Below are 25,867 nucleotides of genomic sequence, written 5' to 3'. Positions count from 1 at the left end.
TAAATAGGAATACTATATAAAATGAGAATAAAGTCACAGCGCATCACTGCAGACTGCTGAGCTCTCTGGAAAAGGCCATTTGCAGAAGCCCTTGTCTGGACGAGCTCCCGGACCGCAGCCTGGAAACTGTTTTGAGGAAATCACCCTGGAGCTGCGTGTGTGGGAAACAGCTGGAGGCTGGCTGGGAGGCGGGGGGCACAGGGCAGGGTGGAGGCGCTCAGTTGGGGGTCTGAGGGAGGTCATGACCCAGGGGGCCTCTGGGGGTGGACGGGTGGGCCATCGAGAGGGACTCGTCCACCGACTAGTGGTGAGTGGAGTTGCGCCTGGAGCTGACATCCCTCTCCTGACTTGAAGCAATGAGGCGGGGTGGGGGTGAGGCTCTGGGTCTTCAAGTGGAGCTGGCAGATCTGGGACCTTGTTCACGTGTTCGTGGCACCGTCGTTCCAGCGCTCCTCACGGCTACCACGTGGGCGCTCCTCACTAACGGGGACCTGCCTCTGGCTCAGGGCCGGCTCAGGAAAGTTCAGTGTGAGCATTAACAAACGGGAAACACTGTGAGATGCTTGTGCTGGTTGGGGACACGGGTGACAGCCCCAGCAGGTTTAAAGTCATCAGCCGTCCCATCGAAGGCAGTTAACCCAGGCTCAACAAACGTGCATATTCATATTGGTGAGGAGCTATTTTATGTCTGACTAATGAAATGCCTTCGTTCCTTTCTAGTGTAGACGACAAACAAACATTTCGTTTTTTATAATAGGCCAAAACGACTTGGAGCTCCTGTGGCTGAAAGAATTTTTGGCACAGATCCACTTTAAATGCAACTTTAATAAATCGGACTTCATCAAAATTAAGAACTTGTGCTCTTTGAAATGTGCTTTGAAGAGAACGAAGAGACAAGCCACGGACAGGGAGACCATGTTCACAAATCGCATGTCCTGTGTAGGACCAGTGTCCAGAATATATAAAGTACCCTCCAACTCACTAACAATAAAACGAATAAGGCAATAGGAAATGGAGAAAGGATTTGCACAGACGCTTGGTGAGGAAGAGATGGGGGGCATATAAATAGGGGAGAAGAGGGTCAAGATCATGAGTCGTCAGAGAATGCAAATTAGACCCCCTATGAGATCCTCTATGAGCCTATCGGAATAGTTAAAAGTATACACACAAACCTGACAGTCTCAAGTGCTGGCGAGGATGCAGACGGGCGGGAGCTTTCACACAGTGCTGGTGCGAATCCAAAACAGCACAGCACTTTCCCAACGGGTTTAGTAGCTTTGTTATGAAGTTCCACATAGCTCTTCCCACGTGACTCGGCAACGCTGTGCCTCGGTAATTACCCAGAGGACATGACGCTTTCACTCACACAGAAACCTGTGCGGGACTGTTTTCAGTGGCTTTGCTCATCTTCACCCTGAACTGGACATGATTCAAATGCGTTCCAGTCGGTGGGAGTGGATAAACGAACACCAGCACGTCACATGGTGGAACCCATCTCAGCGACAGAAAGGAAAGAGGTCGTGCTGAGTCTCTGCTTTGTGTTCAGCGACAGAAGCCGACTCAGAGGTGAGCGCGGGATGGTTCCATCTAGGACATTCTCAAACAGGCAAGATTATAGGGACAGGAGACAGAGCAGAAGCTGGGGTCAGGGGCAGGAATCGCCCACAAAGGGGCCCGAGGAAATGTTTCTGGGGGGATCAAGCTATTTTATATTCTGATGGTGCCTTGGAAGCTGTATGTGCTGTCAAAACTCATAGGACTGAGCACTGAACAGAGCGAATTGTACCGTACGTTAGCTACACCTCAATCAATCTGAGTTTTAAAAAATTGGCTAAGACACAGCAGCATGCTTCTTTTGGTTTGAAAATGTCAAAAAAGCACTTGAAGTCCCATCTCCCCACTGCACGCCTGCCTTCGCCACGGTGAGAGGCAGCTCGAAGCAACCCGCAAGAGGACTCCTGCCTGTCATCTTGAACATTCGGTTTCTGTTGGCTCGAAGATTCCCTGCCCCACTCTTACAGCACTCTCAGGAGAACAGCGTCTGTGGGCTTAACAGGGAGGCCCAGGGGAAAACCCACAAAAACCATGGGTTTCTAGACATGAATGGAGAGGAGAAAGTGAGAAAACACATTCTTAATTTTTAAAGACAAGGAAGGAATGAGGACGGATCTCGGGGACATTATGCTGAGTGAAATAAGCCAGACACAAAAGGACCCATACTGTGCGATTCCACTCGCGTGAGGCCACCAGAGTCATCAGGTTCACAGAGACGGATAGCAGGACGGGAGGTGTCAGGGGCCGGGAGACGATGAGGAGTTAGTATTTAGTGTGGACAGAGCTTCAGTTCGGGAAGGTGAGAAAGTTCTGGAGATGACGGTGGTGATGGTTGCACAACCATGCGAATGTGCTTAATGCCCCGAACTACGCACTTAAAAATGGTGGATGGTAAACTTTATGTTAGGTAAGTATTTTAAAATGTATAAATAAATAAAAGAAAGAGAGGAAGAAAGAGGAATAGCCAACCACATCTGATGCAGGCTCCAGGAGACCAGCTCTCTCGTGCATGTTCTGACTTTCTAGAATGACATTTCAAGGGCTGCCTGAGGACCCCACACAGAAGACAGTAAGGAGCCGGTGTTCCCTGTGTGCATGAGCGCTCTGAGCTTTCCCGCCAGGCCCGCCCTCTGAGCCGCGGCAACCTGCGGGGCCGGGATAGCAGCACCTGTGAGGGGTTGGGGCCTTCGTGTCTTGGCTGTGAGGCTTTTCTCCCATTTCTGTGATGTGTAACCAGCTTCCCCGTAATCGTCAGTTTGGGGTCTTTAGTCACGAGGGTTTTAAGTGGGGCATCTGATGCGGCGTTTTCTTCACCTTCGTGAAACCTCCCGGGGAAGACGGAAAAGACGACGAAGTTCAAATGCCTCCTCCAGTCTCAGGATCCCCCATCAGGGAGGGCAGCCACCACCTGTTGCTGGGCCAGGTGCAGAGGGAGGGTCGCAGTGGGTCCTGGCAGGACCCTGTCAACCTTGGAGCTTTGGTTTGACCTTCGCTCCTCGACCCCGGCCTGCTGGCTGGGGCCTAGCTCACAGCCCCTGAGGGAGCGGTGGTAGTTCTGCCTGAAGTGTGACCAACATTCTCTTTCACATGCTTTTGGCCGTCTTTGTGCTGATGAAAGCTGTTTGATCCACAAGCCCGGGCTAGAGGTCTTTCTCCTTAGGGTTTGGTCAGATTGAAAACCTAGAGAGTGTGGTTTACAGTGGAACTCACACTCACCCGGTTCTGTGGGCCGAGGGGGCAGCAAGTGCACAGATGGCAACGAGGGGGGGGGCAGGACTAGAACCGAATCTCTCACTCAGGTGAGCACAGGGGCCCCCTGCATCCTTCCACTGACTCAGGTGAGCACAGGGGCCAAGTGCAGCCTCCTGGTGACTCAGGTGAGTACAGGGGCCCCCTGCAGCCTCCTGAGGACTCAGGTGAACACAGCGGCCACCTGCAGCCTCCTGAGGACTCAGGTGAACACAGCGGCCACCTGCAGCCTTCCACTGAGTTAGGTGAGCACAGGAGCCCCCTGCAGCCTCCCCGTGACTCAGGTGAGCACAGGGGAGCCACCTGCGGCCTCCTGGCGGTGGCCCTCCGTGCACTCAGGGAAGGGTCCCTGCAGGGCCACTCACAGGACTCCTGACCTCCTGTCGAGGTGTCTCTTAATTGCCACGCTCAGTGGCCCTCACGTCTTGTGGGCTTCACAGAGAGCTGAGGTTAGATTCCTTATGTACAACTTGCTGCCAATGGCTTCAGGTGAGTGAGAAGAAGAATGTGAGACAGTCTTCTCCTCCCCTGAGGCCCATGTAGGTCAGGAAATTCTGGGTGTCCCGCAGAGACTGTCGTCCCAAGCAATTTGACACCGTTTTCCTCCAAGTGTTGACCACTGTGTAATCTCTTTCTAAACAGGTCGTGCGATCCTTTGAACACACCACAGGTGAACGAGACAGACTTCATTTACCTCTCTCGGAATCCCTGGGGGTGGCAGCTCGTCTTGCTGGTTAAGTTGATTTATCCAAGGTCACGCGGTGGACAGATCTGGGCCAGCCCATCCTCCATAGAGCGGCCACTCTCAGAGAACACGGGGCCGGTGGCGGGGAGGTTAAGCTGCAGGAAGGTATTTTCCTCAGGGCCGTGCCGTGGTGACAATTCCCATCCCTTGAATTCATTAGACTTTTCTGGCGTCATGTTCCCGGAAGGCCCAACATACATTTCAGATTTGTCTCTGGAGGAGAAGCACCTCCAACCATGAGGTGGCGCATCAGCCCTGTGGTCTGGGGACCCGGGTCTTTGGCACAGACTCGATTTTAATGCAAATTGGAACCCAACCCGGGAAGGACAAATTTAAGCCCAGTCCTTGAGTGTTGGGTACAGAATGGAGGAAGATTCTAAAGAGAGGAAGAGAAACGGGGGTTGCTGAGACACGTTTCAGTCTGCAGTTGTTGAAGGCTTGGCCTTGACTCCCTATTTTGGTTTCAAATCTATTTATGCGTTTCTCTCCGTCTCTGTCTCACTCCCATCCTTTCCTGCCATGCCGGATCCATTCTCATAAACCAGGAGAGCGCCTTCCTGGTTTATACCTACCATATAAAAGTTACCATCCTTTTTGTCTGCACCAGGCAGTCACTTTATGTGCATCTGTCTTTAACACTTTAAGTGCTTATCAATTTAGCTCTTGGCTACCGACGGGAGAGATGCACGATTCAGGGAGAGCATTTGTGTAGAAAGGCATTGCTGGTTTCAAGCTTCTGTTGCTTCTTCAAAGTAAGCATCTTTCTGATGGAACCAAAAGAAGAAAAAAATGCCGGGTTGGGTTTTTGAGAACTAATTAAGGACTGTAGCTTCATGAGAAAGAACTTTCTCCTCCCATTTCTCCTTCTCCATGCCTTGAAAATTAGGCCAAGTTGGCAAGCACACCAGAAGCTGTTCCAACTGTGTTTTTGTTTGGGCTGTGTTGACATATTAAAGCCACATTGCTTCCATGGCTGGCACCGGAGCAAGATGGAGGTTTAAAGAGAGGGCGAAGTGACAAACACAAAAGGCACCGTGCCACCTCCGTGTGAGAATTAAGCCACTGCTGAAACACTGCCCAGCAGAACCAACACACACTGGCTATTAACTGGTCAGCTTTGTTCCCGGGGGCAGAGAAAGCAAAAGTCAAAATGAATAATGTCAGCATTTCTGATAGAGTTCTGGCATGCTAAGCTTTGGGAAAAGAAAAATAAATGTTTATGCTGGCGAATTGTAAAATTTTCTACTACTTCCTTTATTCCATCTTGTGCTTTTAAATAGAGCACATTAAGCTCACCAGGGGTAGCTGGCTCTGACACAGCGCTGTGTCCCTCTTCATGAAATGAAAGCAATCTGTCGGACGAGGACATTGAGGACCAGTAATTTACTACCTCAGCTGTAATTTTAAATGCTCCCCACTGCAGGAATTGAAGCTTTCTTTCCATAATTATAGTGGAATCAAAAGACTAGCACTGTAATGTACTGTGCCACCGTGCCAGCTATTTATAATAGTCACTTCCCAGCCAATATGTTTTTAATATGTCACCCAAGCAAGGGTGTTGGGATCAATTTTGTCCTTTTTTCCTTGGTTTTTCCCTCTAAAATAATATTGTCACTTGAAAATTAAAATATTTGTGAAACTGAAAAGCAAAAGAAAAAACAACACCAAGCAACCTTCAAGATACAGTCAAACTCAGTTGCCTCTTTAGTCTGTTAGAGAATAACAGAGACCCCACATGGAACCTCGATGACCATCTAGAATCGAGGGAAAGTGAGGTCAGCGCTGAACCTCTCTTTCCAGGTCTACGGTGCGAGCTGCCTTCTGTCTTGGGGAAAATCCACACAGGGTGGAGCTTTGTCCAGCTCACTCACACCCATTAGTCTTGATGGAGCCACATTTCTGTGATTCTCTCACTGCATACAACATGATTCTAGTATCCATATACTCTACCCAAATACTTTCAAGTGGGAAAGGTAGCAGGCAACTGGCGGTGGGACACCAGAGAGGTCTAAAGGGGCCCAAGAATAGTCAAGTGGTCAAGGCCAGAAGACTCACTCCCACCAGAGTGGCAGCACTGCCCATCTGTTCTTGCCAAAGGACGAAGGGGGTCTTCCTTCTTCTGAACCAGAGCTTCAGCTCGTTTCCTTTTCACAAATGGAAGTGGCCACGTGTGTACCGTGAAGCTGACATTGAAACGAGCCAAGAGAATCATGGAAGATCAAAGCCCACGCTCAAGCGAAACACCTTTTATGCTTTCCTGAATGATTGAAGATGAAATCCACAAGAAGCCTACAAGATCAACTCCGGCCATTTTGTTATTTCCCAGACGAGAAGATTCATGCACAAAGTTGCAGCGCTTGCCGGCGCCGCACAGCTGGGCTGCCGCACAGCGTGGACTAATGTCTTCTGATTGCAGCCCCGTGTTCTCTCACTGTGGCAACACGTTCTCGTTACTCAGTCCGGTAAGATTGCCCTCGAGGAGTTGGTAGTGGCCTCCAGCTGCACGCGTCTCCTCTCTTTCCTACAGAGTGTGCTGATGGTAGACACTGAGAGAGTCGTTTCTATTAGCGATGGGAACTGCAGGCTGGTTTAATTTGGGTGCTTCTACAGCAGAACAAATATACATAAGTGCCTCTTCGCTGCTGCTGTCGTGTACAACATGTTGTTAACTGCCTAAGGCTACTGAAGGCTGTGACCTTCCTTCTGTTGGCAAAATGCAGTTTTTGGATAACAGTAGTCGCATGTTGGCTTGCGCCATCTTTATTCCTTTTCCTGATTTTGGAATTATTATTATTTGTTAGTATTCTGATCTTAGAATTTGTCTTAAAGAGTACACAAACTTTTGAAAACCATTAAATATTCCAGATTTCACTTAAGCTGTGTGATGGCAATGGCCAATTTTTAATACCACAATTTTACCTTTTTATACAAGTTAAATTTGGGGGCTTATTGAGAAGTCCCAAATGAGGAAAACCTCTAGAACAGATGGTGGAACAAGGAAGAGAGAATCAGGTGGGATAATAATTAGCTCAAGAATCTTAATATCAACTTATTGAATTGATGGTAGTTTTCTTAGTTGATGATTTATTCATTCCTATGTTTATCACGTATTTTTAGAACAGCTTTATTGAGTTATAATTGATATGAAAAACTGGACATACTTAATGTATACGGTTTGATGAGTTTGGAGATGTGCACATAGCCTTGAAACCATCACCATAGTCAAGATAACAAACACACCACAATCAAGATAACAAACATATCTGTCACCTCCAAAGGTTTCCTCCTGCCCCTCCTTTTTTTGGTGATAAGAACACTCACCATGAGATCTACTCTCTCAACAAGTTTTTGAGTGCACAGTACAGTATTGTGTAACTAGGACCATGTTGTACAGCAGATCTCTACAGCTTATTTATCTTGCATAACTGAAACTTTATATCCACTGAAGAACTCCTCATTTCCTCCTCCCCGCAGCCCCTGGCAACCACCATTTTACTCTATTTCTATAAGTTTGACTATTTCAGATGCCTCATATAAGTGGAATCATGCAGTATTTGTCTTTCTGAGACTGGGTCATTTCACTCAGCATAATGTCCTCAGGTTTACCCATGTTGTTACATACGGCAGGATTTATCTCTTTTTTAAGGTTGAATAATATTCATATATATATATGTATATATTTTCTTTCTTTATCCATCCATTTGTTGGTGGACATTTAGTTTCTGTATCTTGGCTATTGTGAATACTGTTGCAATAAACATCTTAAACTCTTCCAAAAAATTAGTGAAGAAGGAACACTTCCAAACTCATTTTATGAGGCCAGCATTACCCTGATACCAAAGCCAGATAAAGACACTACAAGAAAACTAAAATCCAATACCACTGATGAAGAGAGATGTGAAAATCCTCAATAAAATGCTAGTAAACTGAATTCAACAGCACATTGAAAGGATCATACACCGTGATCAAGTTGGATTTACCCATGGGATGCAAGGATGGTTTAAAATATGCAAATCAACAAATGTGATACACCACATTAACAGAATGAAGGGTAAAATCATACGATCATGTCAGTAGAAGCAGAAAAATTATACTACAAAAAAAGCATATTACCCTTTCATGATAAAAACTCTCAACAAACTAGGTATAGAAGGAAGTTCTACATAATAAAGGCCATATAAGAAGAGCTCACACATAATATCATACTCAATAGTGAAAAGCTGAAAGCTTTTCCTCTAATACCAGGAATAAGACAAGGATGCTCATTATTGCCACTTCTATTCAACATAGTACTTGAAATTCTAGATAGATCAATTAAGCAAGAAAAAAAAATCCAAACTGGAAAAGAAGAAGTAAAATTGTCTCTGCAGATGACATGATCTTATATGTAAAGACTCCACGAAAAACTGTAGGAAGTTATAAATGAATTTAGTAAAGTTGTAGGATAAAAAATCAACATATGAATATCAGTTGCATTTCTGTACACTAACAACAAACTAATCAAAAAGGAAATTAAGAAACAAATCCCATTTACATCACAAAGAATAAAATACTTAGGGGATAACCAAGGAAGTAGAAGACCTGTACACTGAAAACTACCAATCATTGATGAAAGAAATTAAAGAAGACACAAATAAATGGAAAGATATCCCATGTTCACGGATTGGAAGACTGAATTTTGCTAAGATGTCCACACTACCCAAAGTAATCTACAGATTCAATGCAATCCTTATCAAAATCCCAATGGCATTTTTACAGAAATTTAAAAATATCTTAACATTCATATGGAACGACAAAAACCCTCAAATAGCCAAAGCAATCTTGAGAAAGAACAACAAAGCTGGAGGCATCATACTTCCTGATTTCAAAATATACTACAAAGCTACAGTAATTAAAGCATTATGGTACTGGCATAAAAACAGGGATAAAGACTGCTGGGACTGAACAGAGAGCCCAGAAATAAACCCACACGTTTATGGTCAACTGGTCTTTGACAAAGATGCCAAGAATACACAATGGAAAAAGAATGGTTTCTTCAATAAATAGTTTTTGGGAAAGTTCACATTTCTCATTCACATCGAGCAGAATGAAATTGGACCCTTATCTCACACCATGTACAAGAGTCAATTCAAAATGGATTAAATATTTAAACATAAGACCTGAAGCCATAAAATTAGAAGAAAACATAGGGGAAAATCTTCATGATGTTGGGCTTGGCAACTATTTCTTGGATATGACACCAAAACCACAAGCAACAAAAGCAAAATTAAATAAGTAATACCACTTTTTAGGGGATTACATCAACTCAAAAAGCTTCTGTACAGCAAAAGAAATGATCAACGGAGTAAAAAGGCAACGTACAGAATGGGAGAAAATATTTGTAAACCATATGTATGATAAGGAGATGATATCCAAACTGTATAAGGAACTCCTACAACTCAATAGCGTAAAACCAAATAACTCAATTAAAACATGAGGAGAAAACTTGAAGAGATATTTTTGCAAAGAAGAAATACAAATGGCCAACAGATATATGAAAAGATGCTCACTGTCACTTAACCATCAGGTAAATGCAAATCAAAACTACAATGAGTTATCACCTCACAACTGTTGGAATGGCTATTAGCATAAAATCACAAGATACGTATTGGGAAGGATGTGGATAAATTGGGACCCAATTACTGTTGGTAAGAATGTAAAATGATGCCACTACTGTGGAAAACAGTATTGTGATTGCTCAAAAAACTAAAAATAGAATTACTATATGATCCAGCAATCCCACTTCTGTATTTCTATCCAGGAGAATTGAAATCAGGTTATTGAAGAGATACATGCAACCTCACGTTCATTGAAGCATTATTTACAATTATTTTAAAATAGCCTGCCATCTCTAAGGCACTGTGAGGTACTTCTGGGCGCAGAAAGATAAAGAACATATTGCTGTTATTCTCAAGGCTCCTATAGTCTAGTAGAAAAGACATTAACTCTCCTAGCTGTAATAATAAATAGAAAAAGGTCATATAAGAAAAGAACAGATAGAGTGCTGAGGAAGATCAAGGAAAAATTATTTTTAAAAGGGCTCAGTGATGAGGTGGATAAGCATAGAAAGGGGAGTAAATTTTGAACTTGTGGAATAAACACAACCAAATGAAAGGAAACAAACAAGTCTTGGAGACAAGAATGAATAGGACTTGCTTGGGGAATGAGAAGCTTAGTTTGGATGGAGCAAACGTTCTTCAAGCGGACACGGGGCGGGAACTTGAATGTCAGCCTGAGTAGCCTGCGTTGGTCCAGGCAACAACAGAGAACCGCGGACTCTTAGCCCTGGAAGCCCCTTGGAGGTGATCTAGCCTAACCCTCTTTCTGATGAGTAGATCATCTCGAGCTTCCCCAGCCACAGTCCATTTAGCAGGGCAGGTCCCATGAGCCACCAGCAAACCCATTTTTGATTGTCTGCAGCAAAATAACTCAGGTACATCAACAATACAAGGACATTTGGAGGGCATTATGTCCTTATCTACTTTATCAAAACGTATGCTGATTACTCATATTCGAACTTCATACACACATCTTTCCAAGTCCAGCTATTAGAAATTATAAGCCAAAATATTGTTGACATGAATATGCATTGCTGTATGCTGTAGGCACTGTAGGGTTAATAAACGACATATCGCAAGATTGTTGAAAATGTTAAAGCTAAATGAACAGAACTTCATACTTAACAGAATGAAAAGTGGCAATTTAAAATCATGACTAACTCAAAATAACATGAAAAATATGTTCTTAACAAGTGTTCCTCTCACAAACTGCAGGAATCCCACTTATCTGTGTGTGCATATGTTTATAGGAGCTTTGTAGCAGCCAGGATTTACCGTAAACACACAATTTCAGTCTTTATTAACTCCAGAACACCAATTTTTAGTAAATTTTATGGCTTATGTGGTGGATCATGTGTAAATGATCTTTAGATGTAAATGCAGATAAAAATCTATGGACTTAATTGCTTGTAAGAACCAAAGAAAAGAGAAGCCATAAACACCCTCATGCTTCTTCGCAGCCCAGCACCCTGCTGCAGGATGATCCTGAAGGAGCGGTTTTTCAGTCTCCGAAGAATGTGAACTCACTATACCACAAGAGACTTCATTCCACAGTCAGAGCTCTCCAGAAAGGCTTTCTTTTATTATCGTAATCTGCCTCCTTGTAGGATCTACCCACTGTCCTCCTGAAACTCCACAGGGCTGGCAGAACTCTATTCCTATGTGTCTTCATCTCTCAGGAGAAAACAAATTGCTCTTATTCTGCTTTTTGTTTTTTAGGGCGAGGTGGGATAAAACAAGATGCTATGTTTCCTTGTTAAACTTGACGTTGCTTGATTGTCTACATTATTGCAGCCTGATAAAATGTCTTTGCATTCCAATTGTAACGTCCACTACATTACCCACGCTTTTTAGACTCATGTGCCTTCACGAGTTTATGATCTATTTCCACATCTGAAAACATTGAGTAAGTCAGGGCCAAGGACAGCATTCTCCTTGTGAACGGTGATCTCTGGGTATGGTCATTTGAACAAAACAGTAGTCTTTGGTTATGCTCATTTGGGTGAAAACAAATCAAGTTTATTTACGCTATAATTCAATACACACTTAACCATCTTGCCCTCAAAGAAAACAATTCAGTCTAAGAGTTCAACAAACATTGAACTTCTATCGCATAACACATTATGAGATCACCGGGATGAATAAGATACAGCATCTACACTCGAGATACTTCTTTTGATACTTCTTTGGAGAAAATGGATCAAACAGATCATTTTGAAACATTATGGGAAGTTCAATGGTAGGAGAATGCTTGGGGTAACAAGGTGGGGGAGAAGGAGGCTATGATCATGACAACTTTCATGTGAACCTTTCCTAAAGGATTAGTAGGAATTCCCCATACTCAGGGGAGAGGGGCAATCCAGATAAAGGGAATTGGATGAGCAAAGACTGAGCATCATGCAGCATGGTGTGTCAATGAGGCAGAAGAAGATCCGTATTGCTGGAGGGTCCCCTGTGGGCTGGGAGTCAAGGGGCACCAGATCAGGGAGAGTCTTGTTGGTCTTACTAGGGATTTTGGGTCATGTGAGGAAGGAAGACCAGTTGGAGGATGGAATAGCAAAGCAGGCGGGAAATGATGGCCGTGGCTCCAATAGCCTCTTCACCTCGTAGTCTAGAAACATTTGAAGAGGAAATTAGTCTAGCATAGCTGCTTCTTGCAAATCTTCTTTTAAGTTTTAAGTACTCGTAAATGATCTATGGGATAATCTTTCCTAGAGTTTTCCCTGAGATTGATATTATGCCTACTGAGCTTTAGATTTTGGAATATGTCTTCAGCTTTATTTTAAAATCAGGAAACATTTGCTTAGTTCCAATACCTGGGGAGCTTGCCCATTCTTGGGGTGGAGGGAGAGCACTGCATACAGAAAGAAAGGTGTATTTGAAAATTTGGAGTTAGAGTTCACATTATTTTAGAGAACTAGAAAACCAATATGGCTGAAGTTGGGAAATGAGGAGAGGGCGTAAATGAAGACGGAGGAGACTGTGGAAGGCATGGCACACCGTTCTGAGGCTCCACAACCTTACCCCACGGGTAACTGGACACCACTGAAAAGCCATGGTCAGTTTTGTGCAGACAATTGGTTAGGGCCAGGGCCAGGGGTTGGGAATGTGAGAAAGGATGAAGGACATCAGGCTGGGGGTGGGAGCTACAGTCCTGGAGAGAATCGGAGGTTGTCAGCAATGAGGTGGAAGGACTGGGCAGAGCTGAGAGCTGTTTAGGGGTCTGGGTTACCCATACCAGGTGATGGTTAGGGACCTAGTAGGGATACACGTGGTGTCTCAAAGCAGGCTCTGGAGCTAAATCTTGGGGGTTTGAATCCTAGTTCTACTGCATGCTAACTCCATGACTGGGGAAATTCCCTATTCCCTTTGAGCCTCAGTTTCCTCAGCAGCAGAACAGGACCTTATATCCCCCATCTTACAGGTCTGTCATGAGGATTAAGTGAGTTCAAGTCCTTAGAACAACATCTGGAACAACATGAGTACTTAAATGACGCTCGCTGATATTAGATTTGGGGGTTGGGAAAGAGGTGTATCAAAGGGGATTCCCAGGGTCTTTGAGCAGCGGGGGAGACGGGGCTGCTGTGTGCCGGGAGTGAACTCTGGGAAGAGTAGTTCCGGGAAGTGTGGAGCTGACAAGCATCATTTCCAGTGTGGGAGACTGAGGAGAATTTACGTGAAAACGTCAGATAGGTGGAATCTTCAAGGATCAGTAGAATCAGCCAAGTAAGGAGTGGGGAAGGGTTCCAGGCAGAGGGAAGGGTGTTTCTAGAAGGCAGAGGTGAGGGAGTGAGACATATTTGGGACCCTATAAAAGATAGTCAGTCTGAACCACAGAGTGGGTTGTGGGGGACTGCAGAGAATGGAGTGGGTAGGACAAAGAAGAAGTGGGGGAGCAGAGCACCCCATGGAGCTTCACGTGACAGGATGGACAGGGCGGTGCCCTTTACGCCAAAGTGGAGGGAGCTTCGCTGAAGTATTTTGAGTGGGGACAGTTAGATTTGCACCTTAAATAATCATTTGTCACCAGGGTTAGCCTTTTGTCATTTGTCGCCATTTGTCATCTGGGTGAGAAATGATGGAGACTCGAATTAAGGTGGTGCAACTGGGGCTGGAAAGGAGTTGAGATGTATTAAAGAAGTAAAAACTTATAGGATTTGTTGACTTGAAATATGGAATAAAGGGAGAGAGAGGTTCAGGACTGGACAGTTTGGGTGGATTCTGGTGGTATTCACCAGCATGAAAAATGCAAAAATAGAAGCAAATCTGTGGCGAGGGGAAGATGGTGAATTCAGTTTCAGAGCTTTGACATGCCTGTGGGTCGTCCAGGTGGAAACAGGTGGTTGGATAATTTATGGGAGTCGGAGAAACCTGGGTGACACGGAGTGCAGCCTCTCGCCGTTGGATCCTAGCGTCGAGTCCTAGGAAGTTCTGATGTTCTGTTGGCAGCCTGTTTACGTTTTTGTTAGCATCTCAAGCTGGCTTCCCTACAGTCTTTGTGTGTGTGCCCCATTGCATCGGTCTTTCCTCCTGGGGATTAGTAAGTACCTTCTCCACTGATAATTTGCTCTCATACCTTGAACTCTGAGCATCACTGTGCAAGTTCCAGGGGACACAGGGTCTAAAACATGGCCACTGCTCTCCAGGAGGTGACGGTTAAGGGAGGGAGGACCTAGATGCTAACTGACCAGAAGCTGAAGCCCAGGGAGTAATTTTCTGAGGGAAGTGTGTGTGTGAAGACAACAGGGCACAGAGCCAGGGTGGCCAAGCTTACACCGGAGGTCAGGGAGGTCCACAGAGACTGAGCAGGTCAGGGAGGATGGGAGGAGAAGAGGAGATGGCAGAATTAGGGACCTGAAGGACGCATTCAGAGAGAACAGGAGGCATGGCGGAAGGAGTGGCTGAAGAAATATGACGACACTGGATGGGCTGTGCGAATTGTGAGGAAACTGATGCAACATGCTCTCATCCACGTCCCAGGCACCTGGAAGAGTCAGCGCTTGGCAGGCCCAGTGACCACTGGCCGAGTGAAGTTGTCTGTTGGGGGAGAAAGGTCTGGGGTGGGGATGTCTCCCTCAGGCCCAGCACGCAGGTGGGGAGGGTGGCAAGGGAGGAGAGGGGCTTCCTCAGGTGGGTGGGTGGAGGTGAATGCCTTCGCAGAGGTAAGGAATGTCTGTTCAGAAAGCTGGATTTGCTGGGTATGTCCAACGGCAATGAGTTGGGAAGCCAAGGAAGGGAGAGCTTCAGAAAGACAAGAGTGATCAGTCGTGTCATGGGTCACAGAGTGGGGGACACACTGAGCATGGAACAAGTCCACTGGCTTGGGCAGCGCGGAGACCACTGGCTGCCCTGGAGGGAGCAATTCTGCACTTCAACTGTGCAGCCTGACAAATAAATGACAAGCAATAGGATATATTGGAGTATATGAGGAAGCCATTTGGCATAAACCTAATTTGGCCTGACTTGGTTTTTTCAAAAGGGCCTGACATGGCCATTGAGCGTGCATTTGCTATGTCCCAAAGACAAGAACGAATGGCCTTGAGATAAAGATGCAACTTCCCTCACATTGGCATTTCCTTAAGGATAAGCATCTTTCCTCAGGGTAGGAGTTGATGGCTGTGCTCACTGTGACCACCCAGCTCGAGACAACAGACCAGCTACCCTGTTGTGTCCACTGAGCGAGCAGACCTACTACAAGCTGTGTCCATCAATCGCTGTGCCTACAGAGTAGTCTTGAGACTATTGTAAAAGGGACATCTCAATCCTATGTGAAACATGCTCTTTGAGGGTATATAACCACTCTATACACCCCACCTCTTTGGTGTCCTTCTGTGGGGAAGGTAGGCCCCGGGCTATATGGTCCTCACATTTAGCTCAGAATGAACTCACCCCAATTTTCATTTCTGGATTGGTTATCGTCTGTGTGTCCTGCCGTCTCCCTCCATGATGGCAGATTCTCCTGCAAGCAGGGACCCCGTTTCCTTATGCTGTGTCCCTATTAGGTGCTGGCTCCTACCACATGGTCTGTCAGTATGTGAGGGATAAATGAATGGATATGTGTATTTTAAAAAAACAGTAGGAAGCAATCAATCCTCCCAAGGGATACTGGGGGCGAGATGCAGCCGAGAACTCGGACTCCGTGAATGTTTTATGCTTGACAGATATTTGCATAAATTTGGAACTGAAGTTGGAAGAGATGGGGCTGAGCAGTGGAAAGGAAAGTGTATAAATCAATTAACCTTCTGTGTTTGTGCATTATCTCAAGATGGAGAGGCCACTGGGAATGAGTTGCAGAAATGCCTCCAGGGGGTGGCCAAGGTGGTAATCACACGCATTTGCTGGGAAAAGAGAATGGTGTCTATTCAGTGCAGAACACAGACTTTTTCTCCTCAAATCTGGGTGAAAAGCCTTTTGTCTTGGAGGCAGTTAAACACGACCATGAGAAAATTCTCAACTGCCTGGAGAACAGTGGAAAAACGGCATTTCCAACAAAAGAAACATATTCTGAAGGTGAGAGATTGTTCAAGAGAAACCTCTGACAAAGGCGGACACCCTCTGGAGGGGAGAGAGGGAGAGAGACAGAGAGACAGAGACAGAGACAGAGAGACAGAGGGAAACAGAGGGTGGGGGGGGGGTTAGTCAGATTGGACCAGAAAGCTCTGCACTGGGCGGGTGAGGGCGGGGTGGGGCGAGGGTCAAGGGTCAGCACAAGGAGAGCCGCAGTGAGGGCTCGAGGGCCCAGATGGGGATGGCCCACTGGAAGTGGGCTGGAGCCACTGGACAGGGAGGCTGGGAGGACCGGGGAGCCCCCTGCGGGAGGCGGTCCCCAGGCCCCAGGCTGCCCCTCTGCTGGGCTGCACTTGCCTCAGAGGAGGGCCCTTCCAGCAGGGAGCCTCCCGTGCTGCCCAGCCACCACACAGGAGAGAGCTCCAGCCTGGGCCCTGGGCGGTCTTCGGGGTCCTGCATAGTGAAGGCCTCCTGAAGCTCCAGCTCTTACATTCGGGGGGAATTCAGTGCTCCTGAAGGAGGCCTGAAGAGTCTGACTGACAGCCCAGGAGACCGAGGCCCTGGAACACGCCTGGCAAGTGGTTATTGCTCCTGCTTCCATGGAAACGCACGAGATTGGGGAGACAAGGTAAGGGCTTCAAAGACAGCCTTCTTTTTATAACTTCCCAACCTTACCCTCTTCCGTCTGACCGCTGTTCCCATGGCAACCGGATCAGAAAGGCCACCAGCAGCCCAACTCTTATTTGCACAGTGGATTTCGCCAAGTGTGAGGGGCGCCTGGCTCACCCCAGGTGGGGAGGGTGCCCTCCATGTGCACACCCCCGAGGCCGCGGATAGAAACCACCAGAAGGTTCCTGGACCATGGCCCTCTGTGGCATAAATGAAGCTTCAGTGCTGTGTCCAACTGAGGATCCATGACTGTGTCGGCCATGTTAAGTTCACAATCAGCAGACGACTTAGAGCCCACGGTAATTTCCTTTTTTAACAAGCATAGATGAGAGTATTGGGCAGCCTGTGGGTTGAAGAGTAGTGATCTTGGAGCAAATCATGGCAGTTCTCCCCAGAATGCTCCCCCGGCACATGGGCCAACAGCCAAAAGCACCCTTAGTGCTTCTTGAGGATACACGGCACCTCAAGATGCGTCTGCCTCTTTTATTCACCAAGTGCATGCACTTGGGACAACCACGCTTCTGCAAACCTGGTTTTCTCCTCTGATCCACAGGGCTAATTATCCTTCCTTATTGGCTAGGCTGTTACACTGATCATGTGATGATGCTCCTAAAACCAACGAAAAGTAGCACACCCCATGGGGGTTACTGTCTTTTAAATAGTCACACGTAGACCACGTGTGCATCTCTTTGCCAATGAGAGGGACGATGTTTAATTTTCAAAGAACTTCTTCTTTGCTGCTATTATCCTTAGACTCAAATGCAGACTAGAGCCCTATGTTAATTTTATGCTAGTTTTAAATCTAGTTTGGGATTTGTATGGGACACAAATGTCTTGGAGAAGCTGAAGACAGGTATGGACCTTCTCCCCAGGAAGTTTGCACAGGTGCATCCACTGCGCTTTCATCCACTGGAAGCGGCTGCCAGCTCTGCAGCCCGTCTGAGGGAAGAGCCCCGCAATTAGAGGGTTGTAAAGTGGCACGTGCCGGACAGCATTATGCCCAAGTAAACTTGTTATTATGTGTGTTCCATTTCTCTGTCTGTTACATGAAGAACCTCCATTCAACAGACATTCAGAAAACCTTCACTGAGCCTATGAGTAAAGACCTGGGAGACGCAAAGATGAATAAGCTTCCAATGACCCCGACTGGGTCTGCACTCCAGTCATACATGAACCCTGCTCCCCTCTGACCAACTCTGAGATACTGGGCAATGTCGTATCAGGTGTGTGACACTTACTTTTAACATTATCATTTTCATTTTCTCAGTAAAACTCTGAGCTACACAGACAACATGGTTGTAGCCCAGGAAGCAATGCCACCAACCTCAGATCGAGATGCCACTTCAGTTTCTCCTCCTGACTTTGGACGCAGGGCGCAAAGGCCCTAATGGTCCTGCGTCAGCAGAGTTATGAGAATCTCTCCATCGTCTGTTCCCTGCTTTCTAAGTAGCTTTGTACCCTGGGTCCAAGTGTTAAATTCGCAGGGTGAAAATGTCACATGTCTGTACACTGATGTAGTTTGAAGGGTTTCAACTTCACAATATGATGAGGAGCGTGGTCACCAGCTGGGAGCCCTGATTCCCACCGTGTTGGGTGTCAGACCTGCGGGCACTAAACGGGGACCCTCTGAGGGACAAGAGGACTGTGAACAGATGAGACCCAGGCTGAGGGATCCAACAGCCAGTAGAACTGTCCCCAAGGACAGGCCAGGGGTCTAAGAGGCAGTGCCCGAGGTGGGAGGTCTGGGAGCCTTTGCCCTGTGGATGTGGTGGCATGTCAGCCTCTTGGCTGCAGGACAATCTGTCTGAATTGACCAGAACTCCAGTTAGTAGCTGGGGGTACAGAGCCCAAGTCTTATAGCAGGAGTTACGCAGGAGGCTGGGACCCCATTCAGAGGCACTGGGCTCAGGCAAGGATCTGGGATACAGACCAGAACCCAGCAATCTACCTGCCACGTGGAGGCTGGGCAGAGGTCCTGATATTTGAGGGGTGTGCTGGAATCTCTGCAGCGGCCCATCCCCCATGACACACGGGATAGGAACTGGGGACGACAGTGCCTTTCAAAGCCTCCTCCTGGGAGACGGGGCTCCTCATACACAGTCAGGCTGGGTCTGTGTTGGCTCAGGGCCTGGGGAGCTCACAGATTTGGGGATGGAGAGCTGGGAACAGGCAGGGTAGATGGGTCACACAGCCTCGATTACGACAGAAACCCTATTCCTGAGAGAGCACAGCGTGCTGGCATGAGCACTGGATCCAGGCTCCACTTCTGTCTCCGCCACTGGTCGTCTGAGATGGGACAGATGACCACTGCCTTCGGCCTGCCAGTGAGAAGCACAGCCCTACCCTGCCTGAGAGGACGATGTGGGGATCGAAAAGGAGGACCGGTGTGCAATCCAGTGCATACGACTATTTTTAGGGAGCGTAGGGTTGACTGTAGGAACATTTATTTTGGTGGACAAAGTTTATACCCAATATCCCCCACCTGGCTCTCACTCCCGTCTTACACCCAGCTTTTCTCTGCCGTCACAGCCCAGAATCGTCCACAGCCCTGCGGGCCTGCCCTGTCAGAACACTGCACGGTGACTCCAAACTCTGAAATGATCTGCGCGCCCGGCTGCGTGGCTGTCTCAGACGGTCACAGATAACCACCTGGCATGGGCAAGTCAGTTCTACTTCCAGGGCCTCAGTTTGTGCAGCTGTGAAATGAGAGTTAAAACATGTACCTTTCTAACGACGGAATCCCAGCGTGACGCACAACAGAGAACTCTGCTGGGACTGTACACCCTTGAGAAGAGAATGTCCGGAAGGGGCGATGCCTTGAGTCAACGAAACAAGCGTCTAACAAAGAAACACAATTGCTTGATGGTTGCTAAGATCCACACTGGTGCAGAGCGGCCGGGGTTCAAACCCTGGCTTTCCCCTACTAGCTTTGTGACGTGCTTAACCTCTGCAAGTGTTACCTGTGTCTTCCTACATAAGTGTGAGAATACTTAATGCTGCCGAATTGTACACTTAAAAATGGTTAAAATGGTAAATTTTATGTTATGTATTTTTTACAATTAAACACACACACCAACACACACACACACACGAAGCTCTCTGTGATGTCCTTGTTCCACGCATTAAAGGGAACGGTGAGGGCTTGACCCCATCAGTCTCGCCCCTGTGGAAGCTCACGCCCACCCTCTTCAATCTGGGTTCCAGGCTTCTCTTGAGACGCTGCTATACGTTTTCCCTATAAATAGCAAGTTCAGAAAATTGTAACACCGTCAAAATTTCCTTTATACTTTGACTGCAAGGAAGCCCAGAGCTAACTGTGTATGCAGCTCAACTTCTAAACTGTATGTCTATGTCCTAACTTACGACTGAATTTATCTTTCTATTTTATCCTGTTTCTGGATGTGATTTCATGTGTTTCTTTTTCTGTTTTTTTACACTGTGAGCATTCTAACAACTGACTCCCATATTCTTGTAAACTGTGGTGGGCTAATTATTTTAACAAAATACGTCTTTGAACCTATAGTATGCCTTTTTATTTCTCTCTTATTTTCTTTTTTCTAAAAATCTTACAGGATTTAAGTTATAGACTCAAAGGATGCTAAAAGGAAAACCCAAGAAAAACAAAAAATTTCAAAATGGCCTCTTCCAAGAAAATTTTACAGTTTTTTTGCCCTAGCTACACAAATATTTGCAGAAAACAATACTTAGTTCTCTAGTAAGCAAACACTTTCAACAGCGTTTTGCTTGAGAAGAAACAAAGATCTCTTTGGAAAACTCAGTGATCTCTTTGTCCCTTCCATCAGAAGACATCATTTTTTTGTTCTCTCAATGGTGCTTTTCCATGATAACATCCAGAAAGTCAGTTTGACCGTTACGTGATGTCAACAAAATTCTTAAAAATGGCGCCCTTTTTCCATCCCCAAAGTGGAACAACTAATGAAAAAATTAAACGAACCAGACAGCCGTGGGTTGGCTGAGTGTGGCTTTGCTCTTTTGAATTGTTGGTGACTCTTAATAACCCCTTGTTGTCATTGATGTCCGGGAGCTGGGCGCACCCTCTATCGTGGTCTTTCCTCGAGAGACATTAGCATTCTTGTGTTTCAGACGGTAGAAAATACAAGAGCTACTGTAACTGATGTCCCTTCCTCAAGTTAGAGCTGAGCTTTTTATGAACATTTCAACTTTCACTGTATTTACAAACCCATGGGGTTGGAATTGCTTACCGCTCCAGTTTCAAATATGACATGGAGGGAACTTAAATGAAAACATCCCTTCCTACTCCCTTGGATGTCAGAGATTCTTCTTGTACAGAACGAGAGAGTCCTCCTCTCGTTTATTGACGACACAGATGCACATGGAAGCCACTCCTGGTCTGGATCTCCCCGTTTATTTTGGCTTCCTATTCCTACACCCTATATTTCTTGTTTAACAAATTGCTCTTGATGTGACGTATTCACAATAAGCCCATAAGCACAGCTGAAACACAATTTCCTGCTAGCTTCAGTCAAAATACATTAATCCTCTGGATATTTCCCCAGGACAATACTATCTCTCATGTGCAGACTTTATTTCTCTCACTCGGCTGCAAAGGAAACAAATCCTTGAAAATTGGTTTGAAAAGTGACACACAAAAAAGTCAGGGCTAAAATTCCTAGTGTGCACAATTTTCTTTAAACACTCGTGTTTCCATGATGCACCATTTGTTAAACACTCGTGTGTGAGAGAAATTAAGAATAGGAAGAGTCACTCCACAGCCCAGCACAGAGCGGCCTCGCATCCCCAGGCAGGGCTGGAGCCCGAGGCGCCCGTCAGCACCCTCCCCCCGCCCTCCTCTGAAGGTCTGCCCTGTCCCAGTTACGCTCCAGGATGACCCCACCCTGTGCTCAAGGGGCAGGAAGCAAGCGGCGCGGTTATTTAAACACATGTGGGCATCTAAACAGAGTCCATCCCCCTGACTGCTCATTTGGTGGGGACACAGGTGAACATGCTCTGCAGAGCTCGAAACATAAAAATTTACCTTTATGTGTAAGTAGGTTGGTATGCACACATGCACACGTGTTTTATGTAGGTATGTGTGTGTAGGTACACATGTAGGTATGCAAGTAAGTGTAGACATAGGAGTGTAGGTATATATGTAAGTATGTATGCAGGCATATATGAGGCACATGTGTATGTACTGCATATGTGTGTATGAAGGTAAGTATGTAGGTACACATGTAGGTAAGCATGTAAGTAGACATGTAAGTATGTGCATACATGTGTAGGCAAGCAAGTAAATATGTAGGTAGGTATGTAGGTGCAAATGTAGATATGTAGGTAGGTGTGCATGCATATGTGTAGGTACAGGTGTAGGTGTGTGGTTGGTGTGCACACACACATGTAGGTACAGGTGTAGGTGTGTGGTTGGTGTGCATGCACCCGTGTAGGAACCAAGTGTAGATATGTATCCGTGACTTTAGCTCACCAGTCTCTGGCACTGCTGGCCTTGCGGGAGAATGGGGGAGAACACCATGAAGCTTGGTCCACAGGGTGCAACACGAAGTTTCTCTCCATGACCTTGCCTGGCGAAATGCAATCACGCTCCCTCTCACAGTGAAGACTAGGCTTTTCCACAACCATTTGAGGTGAGAATAAAGGTGGCACAGAGTCTCCTTTGTTCCTCCAACCACCTTGCCCTCCATGTATTTACTGGATGATGTGTGCATGGGGACTGGAACCCATTGAAATGCAGACTTCCAACGTGATACGGAAGGATGAAATGTCGGCCTTGGCTTGGAGCGCTCCAGTTTCATCAGATGAGAAATAAAATATATGGCTTTCCCTCCCTCTTCTGGCTGCATCATCAGATTTCAGCAGTTGGATGTTTGAGAAGGTCTGGCAGGGAATTAAAATCTATTTCGGCCAGTGGAAGCTCTGAGGTGCTGTTTTTCTGGTACATCTAAGGCCTTTCTTAAGGGAGAAAAGGCACAGTTCCTAGGGGTGCCATGTCAGCTAATCATTCACCCTGAGCTTTGTCACTGGGCCATTTATCTCAAACTGTGGTTGTAAGCGAAACAACAATGTGTGTGTGCATGAGCGTGTGTATGTTTATTAAGCAGCACACACATCTAATTGAAGTTATGACAGAGATGTTATCTGCTGTTTGGGAGATAAGTAGAATTCTTGGATATTCTTCCTAAGATCCAAAGTATTAATATTCCACACAGGGAGCTCTAGATGGACAACCGAGTAAATCATCTGGTGAACTGAACAGTATAGACGAAAGGTCTGAAAACTTTAGGCCAAGGGATTAAAAACCCAAATTGTCTATAGGGACTGGTCAGTGCCCACACGGGGTCAAGCAAGCTGCGTCTATAAGAGAGGGCCTATAATATGCTTTGCATATTAAACTGTTTAGGATGGCTCTTCTGCAATGATATTCTGCTGTATGTTTCTTGGTCTATGTTTTGTTTTCTTATTTGTACTTCTGGGTATACAGAAGTCATTATCTACTTCAAGAAAAAGTAATGGTGTGGGAGTAAGGAAAAATCCCTGTGAGCATGGGGATGTGGGCTCAGGCTGCTCGGTTTTTCAAGGTAAACCAGAAATCTAGATTTCTATGTGCGATTCTCAAGTTTAAAATACCAGAAAAGAGCGAACACCATTGGAATTTAGATGCAGAAGAGTATTTATATTGGTTTTGAGGTAGAAAGAGGAAAGAAGGAAGAATACATTGAACTTTTTCCCTTAGTTTTAACTTAGGCCTTGCTAATTGGAGTTTCTGAGGCTCCCAATCCTCATTAAGTATCCGAATCACCTGGAGGAGCTGTGAAGCCACACAGAGTCCTTGGCCCTGCGAGACAGTGGGCAAACTGCCTGGAAAGTGCTATCTGAGCCCTGGGCAGTGGGGCATGCTGGGTTCAGCCCTGCAAACCTCTCAAATCAAGCAGTTGACCCCGTGGGGCTTAGGCTAAAGGTTTTAAAAGTCCTAGGTTGATTCTGATGGGAAGGAGGGGTTGAGAAAGACTGTAACGTTTTAAATTGCTTGAGCTGTTTGGTTTTGAATGATTTGAACAAGCAAAAAAAAAAAAAAAAAAAAAAAACCCAACCTGCTAAATATTCCCCACGCATACTCACACACCCTACTTAGAACTGAAAACGTCGTTGGTGAGCTGAAGCCTCCCTGGTGCAAAGCCACAGGAGCAGGCAGAGAGTGCAGCTCAGGAGCTGGATGTTTTCACAGCTCTGTGAAGGAGGAGATGACGCGCCCCTTCAGTGAGCGGACACCAGAAGCAGGGGCTCGGCTGTGACCCGCTCAGACCTCCTCCAGTTCTGACAAAAGACTGCAACCCTACAAGGCGAAGGTCACACAAGTGCAGTTGGGACATCTGACTTATTCCCGAGATGCAGTCAGACTTAAAAAAGGAAAAAAAAGGATGTATACATACTGTAACAGGCAAGGTTTGGGAAAAACATTTTAAAGAATATAAAATGTACCACAAGCACGTTTTGTACAAAATGTACAAAAAAAATGTACAAAAATGTTTGTTGTTCAATTCATGTTTCCAGGCTTGTGTTCACTCAGTACAGACTCCCATCTCTGCAGAATCCAGAACGGACAGAAAAGGAAAAGCAGTGGCAGTGTTCTCCACCTACTATGAGTTAAAAGGAATTGCCCTAGGTATGAGCAGACATGGCCGTGACTCCAGAGAGGAAGGAAAAAGTAACAGATGGAAGGGAATTAATTGAATTTAGAGCAGACTGGAGTCTTTCCATTACAATAATTTAAATATTAATATATCTACTCTGCATTTTTCCAAATTGCAGAAACCATGAGAGGTCATACCTTTGTTTCCTGATTTCCTTCATCAAGGCATTCAGTATAAAATATCCATTCTATTATGTTTTATATACATTAAAATCTCTCTTACACTTCTGGCTATTCCATAATTCCTAAGATACTATAGACTTTTGAGGCAAGTCCTTTCTGTTAAAAGATACAGACATCTCAGATTAGGTGAAAAAAATGGATAAATGGATGTACAAAAATCCTACAGTTGGCATGGCCTTTTTAATCATATTTGAAAATGATCCACAGCAAAATGAAAATGGTAATATTTGTTCACACCACACGAGTAGGTCGGAGTGGCCAATGATCTGTGTCTGGGTTGCTATAACGTGCTATATCGCGGTTCCCACAATTTGCTGCAGGCAGCAATCTTAATTAAGGCCTCTGCTGAAGAGTGCCCTCCAAGGAGCGCATTACCAAACTGGTGTGTAAATAGACAAAGGTCCAAATGCCACCAGCAAACTGTGGGATCCCACTGAATATACATTTTTCTCCAGAGACTGTGTTGCCATTGATGCGGTCAGGCGGCAGGACCCTCCAGTTACCAGTTAACCTCAACCCCCGGGGAGGGAGGTGTCCACATTGGGAGAAGCTCGGGGTATCACTTCTTCCTGCACACAAGTCCTGTCTGTGGGTTCCCGGCCCCGACAGGGTTCTGACTGTGAACGCGATGGTCCCTGAGCCTCGTCCTCCTCCTGACCAGGGACGCGTGTCTGCTCTCCATCAGGGGGAGAAGATGGCACTATTTCTGGGGTTCTTGAGGATACTGCCTGACAGGCCTGTGTTCTAGGAGATGATTTCTTCTTGCTTAGCAAACCGGGATGGGCCAGGAGCGCATTCTGGTCTGGTCACACGATGTTTGTGCTCCACTTTGAGAAAAACGGGAAGGCATTGTCTCCTGGGTTACAGACGGATGGCTGTGCTTTACGGCTCATAGACCCCCCAGCGGGCCTGTCGGTGAAACTACGTGGCTCTGATCAGGGAGCTTTCTTTCGTGCCCGGTTTCTCGGACTGTGTGCAATCTTGTGGCCAAATGCGTCCTAATATGCTTGTTCCTTAGCCAGAATTGTTTCCTAATGTTTTGACATTTGACCAGCGTCTCTTTACTCATGGAGACGCACAGATTCCTCCGACCTTGTGTCTTTTGGGGGATAGGACCATGCATTTCTGGAAGCTTCTGTGCATAAGGGCACTAGATTTAGCTTCATCACCTGATAG

At 46.1% G+C, this 25,867-nt stretch overlaps 1 protein-coding gene and 1 long non-coding RNA gene across 2 annotated transcripts in view; one reads left to right on the top strand and one right to left on the bottom strand.

Moving 5' to 3' along the window:
* The window catches only part of ADARB2 (adenosine deaminase RNA specific B2 (inactive)), a 455,777-nt gene that overhangs the window by 209,392 nt on the left and 220,518 nt on the right, over positions 1 to 25,867 (bottom strand). The window lies entirely within an intron of this gene.
* LOC139080486 (uncharacterized) lies at positions 16,052 to 20,339 on the top strand. The gene is made up of 4 exons (XR_011535028.1): positions 16,052 to 16,155; positions 16,660 to 16,780; positions 17,874 to 18,044; positions 19,351 to 20,339. It is a non-coding gene; the product is annotated as an uncharacterized lncRNA (long non-coding RNA).

The sequence above is a fragment of the Equus przewalskii genome, chromosome 30 (assembly GCF_037783145.1).
Source record: "Equus przewalskii isolate Varuska chromosome 30, EquPr2, whole genome shotgun sequence".
In the NCBI taxonomy this organism is placed as follows: Eukaryota; Metazoa; Chordata; class Mammalia; order Perissodactyla; family Equidae; genus Equus; species Equus przewalskii.
The sequence above is the reverse complement of the archived record's forward strand: the minus strand, read 5'-3'. Positions and strand labels throughout refer to the sequence as shown.